General features: G+C 38.3%; 1 pseudogene; it reads right to left on the reverse strand.

The window, feature by feature from the left end:
• Nucleotides 1–14,885, reverse strand: part of LOC100685735 — a 30,158-nt pseudogene extending 15,273 nt beyond the window's left edge.
• Nucleotides 14,886–17,409: the final 2,524 nt, after the last annotated feature.

Raw genomic sequence — 17,409 nt, forward strand, 5'->3', positions numbered from 1 at the left:
CTTTTTTTTTTTTTTTGGACTTATCTTGAACAATGAAAAACTGCTGTTTGCTTGGGAGACAGTTTCTACACACTCATCCCTTGTTTCGATAACTGTATTTGTTAAATGTACAGCCCTAAACAAATCAGACAATCAATCTGCGCTCCTTACTCCATGCATAAGTTGGACATAATAACATTTCCATTGGTGCCAACTAGCTCAAAGGAGTTCAATCCTTCTTATAAACATAAATCTTCAATACATCTCTTTGCAGCAAGAAGGCAGGTGTTAATGTCATGAAGCTGCACAAGGAGACTGTGATACATGAACTCCTTCTGAAGTGAAAAAGCAGCATAGACAAACTAAGAACCATCTCGTAGGCATAAAGCCTATGGCTACATGATCTACATAATGAGGCACAGCATTCCCTTTAAGCCAAATTCCCTGTAGCACACCACCAAGAGCAACATAAATAAAGCAGAGTGGCAAGGGAGTGTCACTGAAGAAAAAGTGATAACCTTCCCAGAATCACAGGGCATCTATGTATGATGGGGAGGAAACTCCGTGTTTTTTTTTAACATCAGTGTTAAAGGTCAAATCAATCTTTTTCAGGGGGGAAATGGTAATTTTCCCTCCCACAGTTGAAACTCCACTTCCATCTTCATTGAATGAAGCTGACAACCTAAAATTCCATGCAAGTAAAAGAGGGATTCAATACTGGCTTACCATTTCCAACATCCATCACATTTCATCAGTATAGAGGTGTACAAAATATGCAAACCCAATGGACAAGACCTTCAAGAAAACATCTCCCTTCATTGTGCCACCTTCCCACTCAGCTCTCCCTGCTTTGCCCAACCCCAGTACACTACTTTTTGCCAGAGTATATTTAGGATCATATCCTCAACTGTTTATCAAACAGCTAATAAGTCTTCAGAATGTGCTTCCCCTGGCAAAGGAGAGGTAAGACATAGTCCCCCCCACTTCAAGATGGTGAGTGTTTTAAACAATCTGAGTGGCACCAAACAACATAACCTTGCATGTGGTCAAGGGCTACACTATGAGCATAAGACACTTGAAGGACTTTGTGGTACATTGCAGAGAACAAAGTTGGAAGGTCTTCATTCTATTCTTCAATTTCTCCTACTAAATTATGGTTGTAACATTATCTTTTTGTGCCTTAATACATGTAACTATACCATGTAAATAATAACAGCTGTCTTGCCTGCTGCAGAACACCATTGTGAAGAACACGTGAGTTCATGTACTCTGAAGTGAGTTACACTTTATAAATCTGAATGATGGAAGCAGTTAGGAATGAGAATTAAAGTGAAAAGTAGGGAATCCCTGGGTGGCTCAGTGGTTCAGGGCCTGCCTTTGACTCAGGGCGTGATCCTGGAGTCCTGGGATCGAGTCCCACATCGGGCTCCCTGCATGGAGCCTGCTTCTCTCTCTCTGCCTGTGTCTCTGCCTTTCTCTCTCTGTGTGTGTCTATCATGAATAAATAAATAAAATCTTTAAAAAAAAAGTGAAAAGTAGCCCGATTTTTTTTTTTTTTTAAGTAAAGGGTTAGGTGGCCATCATGCTAGTTATGGGCAAGTCATAAGGAGGAAAAAATCCCTCTGATTAAGATGAGACAAAGAGAAAATTTGACATACAGGAAGAATGAAGCAGAGATATCAGGAGATGACCCAAGTAGGGAGGGACAGAGTATAGACAGAAGAGGAGGGAAAGAGAGACAGGGACAGAGAAAGAGAAGTAGGAGAAAGAATGAAAATTGAAGCCTAGGAGACAAGCATTATGCAGTATGCTGGTCTGTCGGAACACAAGCACCTGAAAAGTAGAGACCATCTTTGAATCTGTCTCTAATACTGAAAACAGTGTGTTATATATTGTATCCACAGCAGTTGCAAATTCACATTTGCTGAAATAAAATACTTGCCATATTAGGAGATCTTTTGGCTCTTTTGCCAAAATCATCAGAGGGATACATTTCAATTTCTTACAAAATTACCCTGTCTGTCTTTCCCCTTTAAGCTCTATCCCCATTGAGAAAATGGAATTAAAAAAAAAGAGAGAGAAAATGGAATTCATTTTCTCAAGAAGCTATAAACGTACATATTATAAAAATTCAAATATGGATTCCAAAACAATAGATATTAGATATTATACATAAAGTTATTTAGAAAATATAGCACAGTAACCATGTATGAGACCACCAGAAGCTAACTGAATTTAGACCAAAAAAGAATGTAGTAAATTACTGAGACGTTCAGCAAATGTGAATGTGTGTGTGAATGTCTATGTGTGTGTGTGTGTGTGTGTGTGTATCTTTTCGTAATTCTCGATTTTCTTTTTAGGAAATAGATGTTACTGCCCTCTTACCTCAGGACTAATGGCAGTAGGGGGACTGCCACCACCACTTCAATACCTGTTTCTGAGGAAGATGTGAAATAATGCAATGCCTTTGGGGAGCAAGGCAAGTTCTTGGTGAAGAAAAAGACAGAATAGAGACAGAAGACATGCTTCTAGACCCAGAGAGGAGAAGGGCCCTGAAAAAAACAGGAGTGATTGAACTACTCCTTGACAGAGCCAAGGGAAGATGGAAAATCTTGGAAGTGGACTGCTTGTATGTCACTCTTCCAGAAGTTAAACCACATGAATGCAGCTTTCAGGCGCAACAGAGATCCTCTGTCCAAGTGTGATGCAAAAACCACAGGGCCACTTCCCTTCAGGTACCATGTCCAGGTTTAGAAAATTAAAAACAATATATGTGTTTCCCAAACCAGAACTATCTCCAAAGTTACACTCTAAGTAAGACCCTTAGAATCATTTCATACCCTGAAGGGAAGAATCTGAATTAATGACAGAAAATAAATTTCTCATTGGCCTTAGGAAATAGACGGATTTGGTGTCAGATTTTATTTGATATTAGAAAAATAAAGACTTCCCATATACATCTTTGACAACTGCTCATGTTACTCTTCAGAACCATTCCTATAGGAAGGCTATTTTCCCTAACATACACATAGGAGGTGAATACCAAAACTGGCCATATGTTACAGGCAAATTTCTAAAGAAAAGAATTGAAAACAAGTTCTTTTGCCTATCTCAAATATGTAAAGGGAGGAAGGAGGAGCCAGAGTGTTTTATACATCTGATCAAAACAAAGAGAGTCTTATAAGTTGATAAAGATTCAGGAGTGGGGCTGGAACTCCTAAACCTGAGCTATACCCCATGCTTAGATGCAGGCATATTTGGGCTAATCTGGCAGTCTGTGGCCCTGGCCTGATGAGTGTCTATTTGCATGAATACCAAAGACTTCTGAGTGGAGGCCCATCTTAAAGGAAGGAAAAAATAGACAAAATGCTTGAGCTAATAGTAAAGCATTGTTGTCAAAGAAGTAATTCTGAATATAACATTGTGCCTGTTATCTGGAGTTGTCTTCCAGCTAAATCCCAATGAACTTACGTCTTATTTGAAGGAGAAGAGAAATGAAAACTGTCAAAGCAGTTGTTGTTCATTTCTTCTAAGATATTAGGACACAGAAAAGCTCTGTTTAAGGAACCAGCGTGGTTCCTTAATCTTACCCTCCTGCGAAAACAACTAAAAAAAAATTGTATAAAGTATAAAACTGTACAAAAAAAACCCAACTATATTCAAACATTATACAATAGACTAGGTTTTAACACTTGAGAAAAGGTAAACAAATGATGGGTGCCGTATGACAGCCAAGCCAAGCACAGAAAACAGAAATCCAAGGAGATCACAGTGATTTTGCAGAGCTGAAGTGATCAGAGTTGAGGGGACTGAGGTGGTTGGACTTTGCAGGAGAGAGAACCAGAGAGGAGGGTGCTAGCCAGAAACTGCACAGGGATTCCTTGAGGCATTGGTTGAATATAAGCTAAACCTGCATAGATAGGTCTTCATTAGACTAGGCAAAGAATAACCACCAGAAAAAAGAACAGCTAGTAAAGAGTTGTAATCTAAACAATTGCCAAAGATCACACAGGCTTTGGACGCATTTGATTTCCAAGTAAGCAGGGCAGAGAGTTGTCATTGGAGCATTCCATAGAGATCCTAACGTACACATAGGAGGTCTGAAAGCACAATGTCCTGCTTTCATAGTAGAGGCAGATAAACCTTAGAGCGACTCTGTCTAGGTCGAGGCTAAAAAACAAGATGTAAGCTTAGAGCAAGCTTTAAAATGAACACGTTGATTTGCAAGTCATTTTAACTGCCTGCTTAAACAAATATCAATACTCTTTAAAAGAAGCCAACAGAATCCAGAAACTCTGCAATTTGATTTCCATATTATGTAGTAGCCGTTCAAAAATTACTAGGATGAAAGAAGCAAGAAAATGGACCTATAATCAGAGGGAAATCAGTCAGTGGAGATAGAGTCAGAAAAAATCAGAAGTGTTGGAATTTGTAGCCAATGACTTTAAAAGCTATTATAAGTATGTTCAAGGCTTTGAAAGGAAACATGAGTGTAATGAGGAGAAAAATAGAAGGTATGTGAAAAACAATAATTTCCCAAAGCTAAAACAACACCATAGCTGAAATGAAAAGTTCACTGAAATTAGACAAGACAGACGAAAAACTAACAGTGAACTTGAAGACATAGCAGTCGAAACTATCCAAACTGAATCACAAAGATAAAAGAGACTGAAGGTAAAAAGAGAAGAAAAAATCTCCTCAAAATCTGTGATATGTCTTTAAGGCTGGGTTTAAAAGAGTACTTATAGCTTTAAATATTCATATAATAAAAGAAGGCAAGCTTAAAGGAGAAGCAAGAAGAAAATAAGCTCTCATCCCTCTTCGGCCCAGGAATTGGAACAGTTTCAACTTATCAAGGACTCTAGAGCCTTTCCCATATTGCCCTGACATACTGGAAGGTTCTAGGACCTACAGGTCAGTGCCCAGAGAGGGTAGAAATTCCTGGAGTGGGACAGCTGAATTGTTCCCTACTGGAGGCAGCGCTGACAAATTCTTCCCCAGCCTTCTAGGTAACAGAGGGCTCAGCAGCAGATGGCTACGGACTGATAGGGAGGAAAGACAGAAACCTCACTGTAGCTGGTAGGATTTATTCACAAGGAAATGTGAGAGAAAAAACATCCTGGGTATCTACCAGAAATAAATGGAGGTGAGGTGGGTGGGATTAGAAGTGAGGAATATCTCGTAGGAAGTTAAAGGTCAGTAAAATGTATCTGATGACAAATTCTCCCTAAGTGAGTAAAATACAGCCATGGGTACAGAGAAGGTCCACAATGTGACCTTTTTAAAATCTAATTTAGTACGGCAGTATATTAGTTATCTATTGCTACTCTCAAGCCCAGTAGCTTGAAACAACTACATTTATTTTCTCAGTTTCTGTAGGTCAGGACTCTAGGCACAGTTCAGCTAGGTCTTTCCCTTCAGGGCCTCCAGTGGGCTGCAGTCCAGGTACAGGCTGTGTCTACTGAATCCAAGTCTCAACTGGAGAAGAATCCACCCCAAGATCACTCTTATGATTACTGGCAGGACACCATTCAGTTTTGGACTGACAGCCTCAGTTCCTTGAAGGCTTTTGGCTAGAGGCTGCCCTCAATCGCTTACCAGGTGGGCCTCTCCAACATGGCAGCTTGCTTCATCAAAGTACAAATGGAGAAGTCAAAGGGGAGAGAGTCCATCAAGATGGAAGTCGCAGTCTTTCGTAATTTAATTCCGTGGAAGTGACATCCTATCACTTTTGACAGATTTTATCCAGTAGATACAAATCACCAGGTCCAGCCTACACCGAAGGGGAGGCATGAGTATCAGGAGCTGGGAGATCTCTGGGTGCCTGCTACAGACAGGGAAACAAGGGCAGGGCAGGCATTTACCCATGCTGCTGTGGCAGGACGTACCTCCTAGAGAGAGATGGCCTAAATAAAATTTAACATTTCAAAGTGGACCAAGCCCCTCAGGTTCTCAGACAACCACCTTTCTCACCAGTTTGGAGTCATCCCAGTGACACAGTGGCTTAGAGAAGAGTGTAAGGAAATAGCTAGTGGGGGAAAGAGGGAAAGGTGATGTTAAAGCATATAAGAAGCTTTACTTTTAGAAGGATATTTCCTTTACAGTAACAATTTAGTAGACAAAATTTTTAGTGATATTTTAAGATAAGATGCTCTGTGTATGTGTGTGGGTAGATTTTTCTAGTCCCCAAGCCATCAGTTATTTCCTGAAGAGAGAAGTCCAGGGAGTGTGATTCACGGCAATGTTAGTGAAATTTCAGCCACTCAAATAAATACATACATACATACGTACATACATACATTTCAGCCAGTAAATTCCTCTTTTGTGACTTTTTCTAGAATTGTATGAATACATATTTTTAAGTGTAATGTGCATTTTTAGAATGACAATATCTTAAGAATGCTTTTGTACTCACTGCTATAGCCTCAAATTCTAACTACTTGGTCATAAATATTTTCTTATGTATATTAAAATTGACTAAGCCTATTAAATATTTTTAATGTTTTTCTGTATTCCACCTATAATCACTTCATCTCCAATGAAGGCAGCCTGAATTTTGAAAACTGTATATCATGGAAGGAACATGTGCTTTGGGTTTGAATAGTCACTTTGCCATTTTCTATTTATTAAAATATAGGAAAGTAAGTAATACTTAGGTTATTTGAACCTCAGTCTTCTTTTCTATGAAACTAGAATAATGATATTCACCTTATAGTACTGTTTAGTTTTAGTGAGATGATAGTTGTAAAAAGGATCATACTTGGTTGTCCAATAATAACTGCAAAAATAATAATATTGGCAATACCTAATACTTATTGCACAATTACTATATACTAGGTACTCTACTAAAGCACTGTGAATATTTCAATAAAATTTAATGTTTTTCAAAAGTTAATGATACCAAGTAATTCAATACCTGTCTGGTATTGATTATCACCTGCAACAACTCCCATGTTTCTAAAGGAATGAAAAATGTTTGAGGGTGTGTTGATAAATTAGAACATTTATAGTGAAAAACAAAACAAAACAAAACAAAAACAAACAAACAAACAAAAAAGAACATTTATAGTGAGTCCAGCACTATAGCTGGGAAAAAGTAATATGGTAAAATGGGATTAAGTCTACATTGTAGATAAAAGTTATGACATTTAAATGTCTTCCTTTGTAATATGCTGTATTAAATGGATTATATCCAATTAGTCCTCATAGCTTACAAACTGGAGCATGAAGCCCTTGCAGCTGATTATGCCTCATTTAAAAGGCAAACTTGTTCACATATGTGGGGCTTCCTACAACTTTGAGGCACAAGAACACAAGGTATGGGAAAGGTGTGCCCCATGGGCAGTAATTTTCTTTAGAAACTAGAGACAATTAGGTAAATAGGACATGTTCTTTATGTGTCTTGATCTCATTATCCCAAATTTCTAAAACTCATGTCAAAAATGTTTGCAAATAATTCCCTGTAGTTTTGAGTCCTATCTTCCAGTGAACTACGATCTTGTTCAGGTCTCACTTTCTCTAGCTGTTTTTTTCTTTTTACTCAAACCTTCTTCACTTAAGGCATTTGCATGGAGCAGACTTTCTAAAGTGTTGATGTGACAGGTGTTCACTTCGGTCTACTGCCTAGCTGTCTAGGAATTCTGTGCTTCACTATTTTCTGGGGATTTTTCCTATAGCCTCCCAGAGAGGACACCTTCATTCACTTTATTATGGACAGAAGCCTATCCAGCTCAGATCCTGCTATCGCATGCCCAAAGAATTCACTAGGGGACAGTGACAAGCAACAGACTTGGACTTCCACCAAAAGAACACAATGAGCTGGAAGAAACTTTATTTCCTTTCTTTCTATCATCTCTACCACTCTCCCTGAGAGGAAAGGAACAGCACGCAGAAATTATTTTATCCCATTTCCTTTAGAAGGCAGATGCACCTGTAGTCATTTTGGGTGTTATATAATAACTTGCCTTCTCTGTTACAGTGGGACAATCCCAGGTAGAAACAAGGAGGGTTAAGTACTGCTAGTCTCATTTTGACAGTTTCCAAGGAAAAAGTTCCTAACTCCTACCCTCCAACATGCCTCAGAAGGGTTATGCATATATTTATGAATGAATTAGACCTATGAAATAATCAAATCTAATGTCCCCATTTCATAGGCAAGCAAATCGATGGCCAGCAGTTCCTAAATTTAAACAGCTCTCCAAGGATATGAACAGACAACTCAACTGGCATATCACGACACTCCATATTCTCAGTGTATCATTTAAGTATTTACGATGAAAGGAAAAAAAGTAACCCCTTGAAAGGATCCTGTCAAAGAAATTCATTTATACTCTGAGACCGACAATTGTCCCCCAAGAATTTTAAGTGGTGAAGATGCTAGTAGCATTTGTTACAGTCTAGCCAAAACTGCATCTGATTTCCTCTTGGTGCAACTACTTCCTTTCATCCATGTTCATCAAAATTCACACTCCACCTAAGATTTCAACACAGAGAAGGAAAGAGGAGGCTATAGACTTCTAGAATCTTGAGCAATACTTCTTTTCCTTGACAACAGAAAGCCAAATTTTCAGCTGAAAAGCCATGAATATCAGATTGAGAACTGTAACAAAATCCTCCCTTTCTCTAAAAATATTGAGGATTGAACGGTGACCCCATCAGGGCTGGGGTGGATGTGATAACATGCAAATGTGCAGCTTCCAGTGGGAGAGAGCATGAGGCAGTACAGAAGTGTGGACTGAATGAGGATATTCTTTAATACTAATATATCTGGGGGAGGACTGCTTCCAGATGGGAGGGGCAGCCGGTAGAGAGAGATTTGTGGGGGCTGGGGGTGAAAACTGAGCAAGCATATGGAGACATGAGGGAGAGAATAAGGCTCTAAAGAAGGAGAAAATGTGGAAGCAGGACTCAGATTGCAGAGATCTCAATAATGATGCCTTGGGCTTGTAAAGAGGAAGACAAGGGGCACCTGGATAACTCAGTGGTTGAGCAGCTGCCTTTGGCTCAGGTCATGATCCTGGAGTCCTGGGATCAAGTCCCACTCAGGCTTGCCACAGGAAGCCTGTTTCCCCCTCTGCCTATGTCTCTACCTCTCTCTCTGTCTCTCTCATGAATAAATATATAGAATCTTAAAAAAAAAAAAAAGAAGAAGAAAAAGAGGGAGACAAACTTAGGAAATAACCTTGGATAAAGGTGGGATGCTGAGGGCTTCTGGGAGAGTGGTTTCCATTAGATGGTCACAGAGGAAAGAACCTACCAGTGCAGCAAAGAGAGTTAAGACTTCCCCAGGTTTGAGAATAAAGTAAGGAAGTCAAGAAATGGAAATGGGTAGAGCAGCAGCTCTTTTAGATTTTCAGGAAAGTCATTGAAGCATCCAGTAACATCTGAATTTTCTTCTACTCAACATACTTTCAGAGATAAACCAAATTCAGCAAAATGTTAACAAAAGGGGGATCTAGGTAAAGGGTATATTTTGGTGTCCCTTTGGTGTTTGACTATTCTTATTCTTGCATAGAGGATCCTGACGGACATCGAGTCACTATTCAGTTTTTCTCAATACCATGACCTCATCTACAAATGTTAGCTTTCTTCCTATAGTGTCTCAAGTCAACATGCAAGCAAAGGGTGATGAGATAGAGAAATTTCTCACTTTAAGGAAAGCTGCTCCACTATAACCCAGTTCAGTCAGCTTACTAGCAATAAATCATCAAATTTATAAAAAGATAAGCTCCTTTCTTCAAGTACCATTTCATTTCCTCAGATCCTGTATGTATGCCGAACCTACAGCAATTCTAAGTGATGCCAAGCCTTGAACCAGCAACTGTATGAGCTCCGATTCTTCATCAGGTTTTCTTCTGTCCTTATTTTCAGCTTTGCTATATGATACCCTTTATCACCTGATTTGAGTCTATGACTGTTTCAGTGCATAAAATCTAATGTGGAGTGCGTCCATATCTTCCTAATACTGTATTTCCTTACCACACATTCTTCTTTTGGGATGTGTTAGTGGTTTTCAACACCTACACAGTTATGAATACCTAGGTGAGGTCCCATTTAAACGCAGGCTCCTTTTCCAGATGAGACCGTTTCATATATTATGATTAGGAGAGCTGTAGACCCTTAACCAAATCCACTTCATAGACAGTTTAGGCTTTGAGGTTGCCTCAAAGTGTGGCAAAACCTTCTGTGTACACTGACATGGCTGGCCAGGTGCTGTCTGGCAAAGGACACAACAGAAGTGGCAGGAAAAGGCCATGAGTCTCAGTCACACCGTCTCTAGAGTAGGAATGCTACGTCCCTTTGGAGTTGACTGCTTTGGCGGAACCCAACTGGAAGCCTTCTGTTGGGGGACTTCCCAGAGGTTCCCAATTCAATACATACGCCTGGTACAGCCCTTGTACCACAGGGGAGTGATGCAACACGGGTACCACCACTTCCTCGCCAGCACATCAGACTCCGGCTCCTCTTTGATTGCAAACTTCTAGGCAACCAGAAGTCTCCAATAAAGTACAACTTCCACCTCAGAACCAACATCTTTCATTACACTGCAGGGTGAACAAGCCCTTTCAGCTGCTTCCTTGTTGTCTGCCTTAGATTTTAACCTTCCTTTCATCGTGTATGTTTCTCTCACTCTAAAGTAGAAGCAAGTCGATGGAGAACACTGGGTCTTTATGGCTCTTAAAGAGGGTCTGCAGAGAGACCCTGGGATGCTAGCCTCTGACAGTTTTATTTCAGACCATGTAACCAGAGGCAAGTAGGAAGGGATGCTATTGTTAGTATTTCAAAACAACATCCAGTATCACCTTCTGTTTTGACCTGTTCAACCTTTTCTTTCAAGAAATTATCCTTTGATTCTCAAACTCCCTTGCCCTTGTCTGAGAACAAAGAAGTCCTCCCCCCATTTTCAGTGCACAAATTGCTTTAGTCATTTTCAGGTTATGAAGTATGGGGGAAATTTTCATACAGAGAAAATACTTATGATTTCTTTTATGGATAATTCAAATATAGTTGAACCTTAGAACTTTAAGATGAAGAATGAAATTGTTATGAGTTTGGGGGGAAAAAAAACTGAGCAATCAAAAACCAGTCTTCATGTATGCACAATAAAATTGAGCTTTAAATTGTGTAATCATACCTCTGCATAACATGGCACGGATATTATTGTTTTGATATTGTACTCTATTTTAAAATGTACATAGCTATGCAAATAAAGTTAGGTAACTCAATCAAGGCACAACTTTCCTTTTTTCCCCTTAACATCTTAGTTTCTTAACTCTAAAACACAGAGAAATTAAATGCAAAAAAAAAAAAAAAAGTCAAAAGGAAATAATTGAAGTGTCAATGTTTTCTCTTAAAAAAATTAAAGATATTTAAGATTTTCATTAGGACATGGTTAATTAACATTACAAGTAGGATGATATCATCATTAAAAGAAAACATTTCCAAATTGTGTGTCTCTGTCTAATTTTCCATCATCTTCCAACACTCCCCTCATCCCCATACCTGTGGTCATAGTACAATTACTCTGCTGGCCCAGAATGCCTTTTATATCTCATGTCTACCTGGCTAACTCGTGCTCATCCTAGAAAACTCAGATCTTCTGTCATCTTTTCTCCATTACCCTTACTGGCTCAAAATAAGTGTTCTCTCAGAAAAAAAAAAAAAAAATATATATATATATATATATATATATATTTCTATATTTTTATCTTGAAAAAATTTTACCATAATTTATTTTGTCTGATGCCTCAATTTGGTTAGGAACTCCTGAAATTAGGCATTTTATCTTACCTCTTTATCTCTAGTACCTGCTTTAATGCCAGCACATAGAAAATCTTCAATATATACTTGTTTGTTTGGATTTAGTTGGATATTTTCCCACTAATTAGTGATCTGATAGATCTGGTAACCTGTCTGTGAACAAATACATTGTTCACCTGAAATAATAAAATCCCACTACAACTGTTTCTTTTTCAAAAGACTTTTAAGAGGAAGAAAGGATAGTGAACACTTCAGATACATTTCCTCAGCCAGGTCTTTTTAAAACCTTTCAAAATATAACTAGAAGTTATTGGCTGAATCATATGAAATTGTCATAGGTCTGAAAGAGCCAAATATTCATAATGTTCTAGTATTTAACCTAATATAGATCTACTCTCCCCAGTGCCTTGATTATCATCATGATTATAACCTGGTAAAGATGGCATTATGCTTCAACACTAGGCCCTTTTTTGCCCCCCTTCCTATTTTCTGAGAGCAGGTTGCAATGCTGTGTGTAACTAAAGCATAGGTGCTCCTCACTATTGTGCTTCTTTGGGGAATGATGCCTCAGAGGAGTGGGAATGGGATAAGTCAGAGCTGCCATCAAAGGGCAAATGTTGCCCAATTCTGGTCTTGTATGCTTATAGACATTGTTGACTTCTTCAATCAGCAAGATTACTCATCAAATACGTTCTTAGGTCCCCAGAGTAGGCTTCAAAATAAGAATAGGTGGCATCTTATATTTCACTGGAGGAGATACCCCCACATGTTTCTGTGCCCACCTCAAAGCAGATTCCTCATCAGCTTTCCCGATGTCCCATCCCCAGGCCCATCTTGCTCATGGTGCATCTGGAGAAATAGACACTATCTGGCTTCCATTTGCCTCCCACATCACTTCTGGCCTTTCTTCTTCAGTCTGTCTTACCTGTTTTAACTCTACTACTTCCAGAAAAATGAATTAGTCCTTCCTGCTTCATGAAACTAACTACAGATACATGAATACAGATTTAATGGTAATAGAATTAGAGGGACACAAATTTACAACTAATTAGAACCATAAACAAAAACCTCTCTTTTTTATGAGTAAAAGGATGTTTTACTATATTGACTTGGCCATAAATTATAATTATTATTTATAAAAGTTATATAAACACAGGCTGATCATCTTTAAAATCTTGAAAAGCCAAATAAAGGTAGGACACAGAAAATTAATTGAATTGAAAAAAGTTCTGACATAATTGTTCCACATGTTATGTGTAATCATAAAAAGAATCATTGTAATAATTACCAAAGTAATATCAAAGGTAACAAAAGAGACATCTGGTCTTAAATGTAAATTCAAGTGTATAGTATATCTACAATAATAGATCAAAGTATATCTGCAATTTCTAACAGTAAAAAGTATGTTAGTTTGCAAATACTGTATCATTCAATGAAAAAAAGAAAGAAGATCAAGGATAAAATGGAGAGTTTGATCAACCAGGCCACCTTTCAAGGTAGTTTCTCAGGGTAGTGCTTTACATACGTAACTGAACTATTTGTTATTATTCTAAACCCAGCACTTTTACTTGCAGAGTTTGCAAATCAAAATGTGACAAAAGGGGCACCTGGGTGGCTCAGCCAATTAAGCTTGCAGCTCTTCATTTCAGCTCAGGTCATGATCTTGGGGTGGTGGGATCAAGCCCTGCATCGGCTCTCTACTCAATGTGGAGTCTGCTCAACTTTCTCCCAATACTCCCTCTGCTCTCTCTCTCTTTCCCTCTCTTAAATAAATAAACAAACCTTTTTTTTAAATGTAACAAATAATTATATACCAGAATTGGTAGGAATACCAAGTATTCTTCATAAATGCCTTTTTCGTTTTCTCTGACACCATCAACACAGTTCCAGGGTTGCTATGTTTGAGACAATTCAATTCCTTTCATTGATGAGATTCTTTCCTAAATCTGGCTGTAGGCATATTTTGGTAGATGTCGGTGATGGACAACATGTTTTATATGAGGATGATGTTGAAATTTCTTCTTCAACCTCCAGTTATAATCTTTGGCTGTTTTTTTTTTTTTTCTCATGATGTAAGCACACCCAATTTTTCAGAAGCATTAGCTTTCCATAGACAAATGTTCATTTCATCAGACCCACACATAATACATTTGCTGTCAGAAAACCATTTTACACAGTTAACATGTTATATTCTCTCTGTGTGATAGACTTCCCTGCTTCTACTTTTGTCCACAGAAAAGATTCAAATAGATTTATCAAAACTAGCAGACACAAACTCTTTCCCAGTGGGAAAGTAATCCACATCAAGCACCACAGATGCATGATCCATATGTACCATTAGGGGAATGTCTAGTACACGCATATCAAAACTACGTACATTCTAATCTTCATTTGCTGCAGTAAAAATGAAAGCTTTCACAGGGTTCCAATAAATTGCATTTGTTCTCATATCTAAGATGACCTTTTTTATAGGACTAGTGTGCTTCATATCATCTAGTACTATATTCCTGTCAGAAGCACAGCTTTCCAAGAAAATGTCTCAATTGTGTTAAATTTAACATTATTTATACTGTTGAATCGCCAGGTCATTGAATATATAGGACTTGTTCTTTGTTCATCCCAAATGTCTACTTGCTGTCCACATGAGGCAAAAATAGTTTCTCTCCAGTGATGATCAATTTCTTGCAAACATTGTCTTTCCTAATATTGTATGCAATGTTTCCTCCTCTTCTCCATAGCCTGGTCCGTCCATTTTTCCACTGCTTTCCAGTTTTGGCATCACCGACAGTAGAAAAAGAAGTCCCACAAAAGGGAGTACATATTATTTGTACAAAATCCTCATATCTTGTACAGATACATTTCATTTAGTCAAGTTCCAAATTCTAACCTCTTCATTGCTTACCCCACAAAGGGCAGCAGCCCCACTCTTTGGATGCTTTGCCAAGCATCTTGGTGACCATCCAGGGAAGCAAGGAATGGTTTTGCAAATATATGTTCCAGTTTGGTGCATTTAAAGCTCTTAAGTATTCTTGTGGGACCTCAAAAGGATGCAAAGTCAGATCATAGTTTCTTAGAACTGTTTGTAAGTTCAGCTTGATTTCACAGACATAGTTGTCTGAGTTCTGGTTTAGCATCTTTGCTTTCATTTTGGCTGCTAGTTGTCCACGATTCCCTGAGCCTTTCCTTCAAGTTTGGGTTACTACTGACTCCTTAAACAAAAGCCTCTTTAAAACACTTAAGTTATATTACTAACTCTCTACAAGCAGCAGTGTGACTCATGTTCTCTTAGCACCCTTTCTTTATCCATAATGAGAGGAAAAGCAAATAAGGTTGCCCTTCCTACCATCCAGGATTATAGTATCAAATGAGATCATATATATGAATATGTTTTATGACTGCTTTATCACCATGCAAATATAAAATATTAGTATTATGTGCATTATTAAGGAAATCTGTTCCACCCAACATTTTTATCAACAACTTGAACAAAGACATAAAAGCATGATTATAAGCTTTGCAGATGATAGACATATGGGTGGAATAGCTAATAAAAAGAAAGGAAGATAGAATCAAAGTTCAAAGAAATCATGACAGATTGGAATGATGACTAAAACTACTAAAATGATATTTAATAGGAACAGATGTAAAATATACTTCAGTTAAAAAAAAATCGTGTCAGGGGAGACCTGTGATGACATCAGTTTACATGAACCACAGTTATATGGCTGGGAATTGAGGTTAATTTTAGGTTTCTCTAATAGAAATACTGCATCCAGAATAAAGGAGGTAATATGCTACATGTGTCAGACCATTGCTTACATGTGTAATATTTAAATATTGAAATATGAGGAACTGAGCATCGGAGGAAACCAACCAGAATTTTGAAAGGTTTTAAAACCATATAATATTAAAAAGCAACTGACAGAGCTGGGATTGTTTTCCTTGGAAAGAGATACATAAGAGTCTCTACAAATATTCCAAGGACTAACACACAGTAAGGGTGTAAAAATGCCTAATACACAGAGTAATTGGGAGATCCAAAAGAGATAACAAGACATATACTAGACTCTCAGTAGCGAGAGTCAAATCTAAATTCATTTTGCATTGCTCTAGTGGGAAGAGTATGGCTCTATGACTGGGGGAGTTGGTCAAATTAAACCAAAAGCAATGAGTTTCCCATGGCTGAAAATACTCAAAGAAACTTTATTGCTACCTAGAGAATTTATAGAATGTGCTAGAAGCTTTGTGTATATTAGTATTGTCATATTGGAGAATGTGCATTCATCTAATCATACACCTGCCTTCCATCCACGCACAACTCATAGCTAAGAAAAGATAATATACAAAATTCCATTACATTTTCAGAGAAGAAAAATGAAAGAGAAGTACTGTTGCCTCTTACACTGGAAAATTTTAGATCCAGAGAGATTATGTAAACTAAATATTCATGCTATAGCTCTGGTTTTCAAATGTTAGTATGTACCAGAATCATTCATAGGGTTTGCTGAAACACAGAAAAGCCTGACACTCACCCTCAGAGTTTTTCTTCTTTTTTTAAAATATTTTATTTATTGATTGATTCATGAGAGACACAGAGAGAGGCAGAGATATAGGCAGAGGGAGTAGCAGGCTCCCTGCGGGGAGCCTGATGCAGGACTGGATCCCAGGACCCTGGAATCATGACCTGAGCCAAAGGCAGATGCACAGCCACTGAGCCACCCAGGTGCCCCACCCTCGCAGTTTCCGAATGAGTAGATCTCGGGTCAAGCCCCCCAAATCTGCATGTCTAATAAGCTCCCAGATGATACTGATAAAGAACCACTGCAAAAAATAGAAATGCCCTGTTCATAGCCCTGGCCACACAAGACAAATTTGCCACGTTTTTAAATGTATTACAACCTCCCACCATCTTCAGCTGATAATTAGGGGTCAGAACCTGATTAATCCGCAGGCTATTCAGCGACCTATAATGTGCCTTGGCATGAAAAGACAAGCAGAAGAAATCAAGTTTCACCTCTCAAAATTTTGAACCACTGCATGTTTAAAAGACCAGCAATTCATATAAGAAAAAGAAATTGAAAAACCAACAAGTATAAAGGAAGGGGTGAAAAGGAAAATGGATAGTCAGAGGAGGAGAGAGAATATAGCAAAAACCAGGAAGCAGCTGATTTTGGTTAATGGCGAAACACTAGATTAAAGACCCTTAAACTACTTTTGAAGATTTCTGGAGCCCCAGGATCTGGTTCCCTTACCCATTAAGGTGGCTCTACTGAATGTGTTCTTTCTGCTTTCTAATTATTTGACTTTTTCTATATTCTTGTTCCCATACCTGCTTACAATACACCTCATATTTACTAATTTTGAAAAATCCAGTATTTGGAAGAACACTATCTTTTTGCTATCAAAGTTGCTGTTCAGACTGCCACAATGATTCCCTCTCTTTTGCTTGAGACTTAATATTTTACCTCTGTGGAAGTTTTGAGGGTCTTCTCTTTTCCCAGGGCTCTAATAATTTCATGACAATGTGTCCTAGTATGGGCTTTTAAAAATTACTGTTTGAGTGACTCTGGAAAATTGCTTCTTCTCTCATGAAGTTTTGCTTGTTGTCATCTCTCTTTAAAACCAAATTGAAAGAGGGGCACCTGGGTGGCTCAGGTCATGATTCCAGGG

The sequence above is a fragment of the Canis lupus genome, chromosome 33 (assembly GCF_011100685.1).
Source record: "Canis lupus familiaris isolate Mischka breed German Shepherd chromosome 33, alternate assembly UU_Cfam_GSD_1.0, whole genome shotgun sequence".
Taxonomy (NCBI): domain Eukaryota; kingdom Metazoa; phylum Chordata; class Mammalia; order Carnivora; family Canidae; genus Canis; species Canis lupus.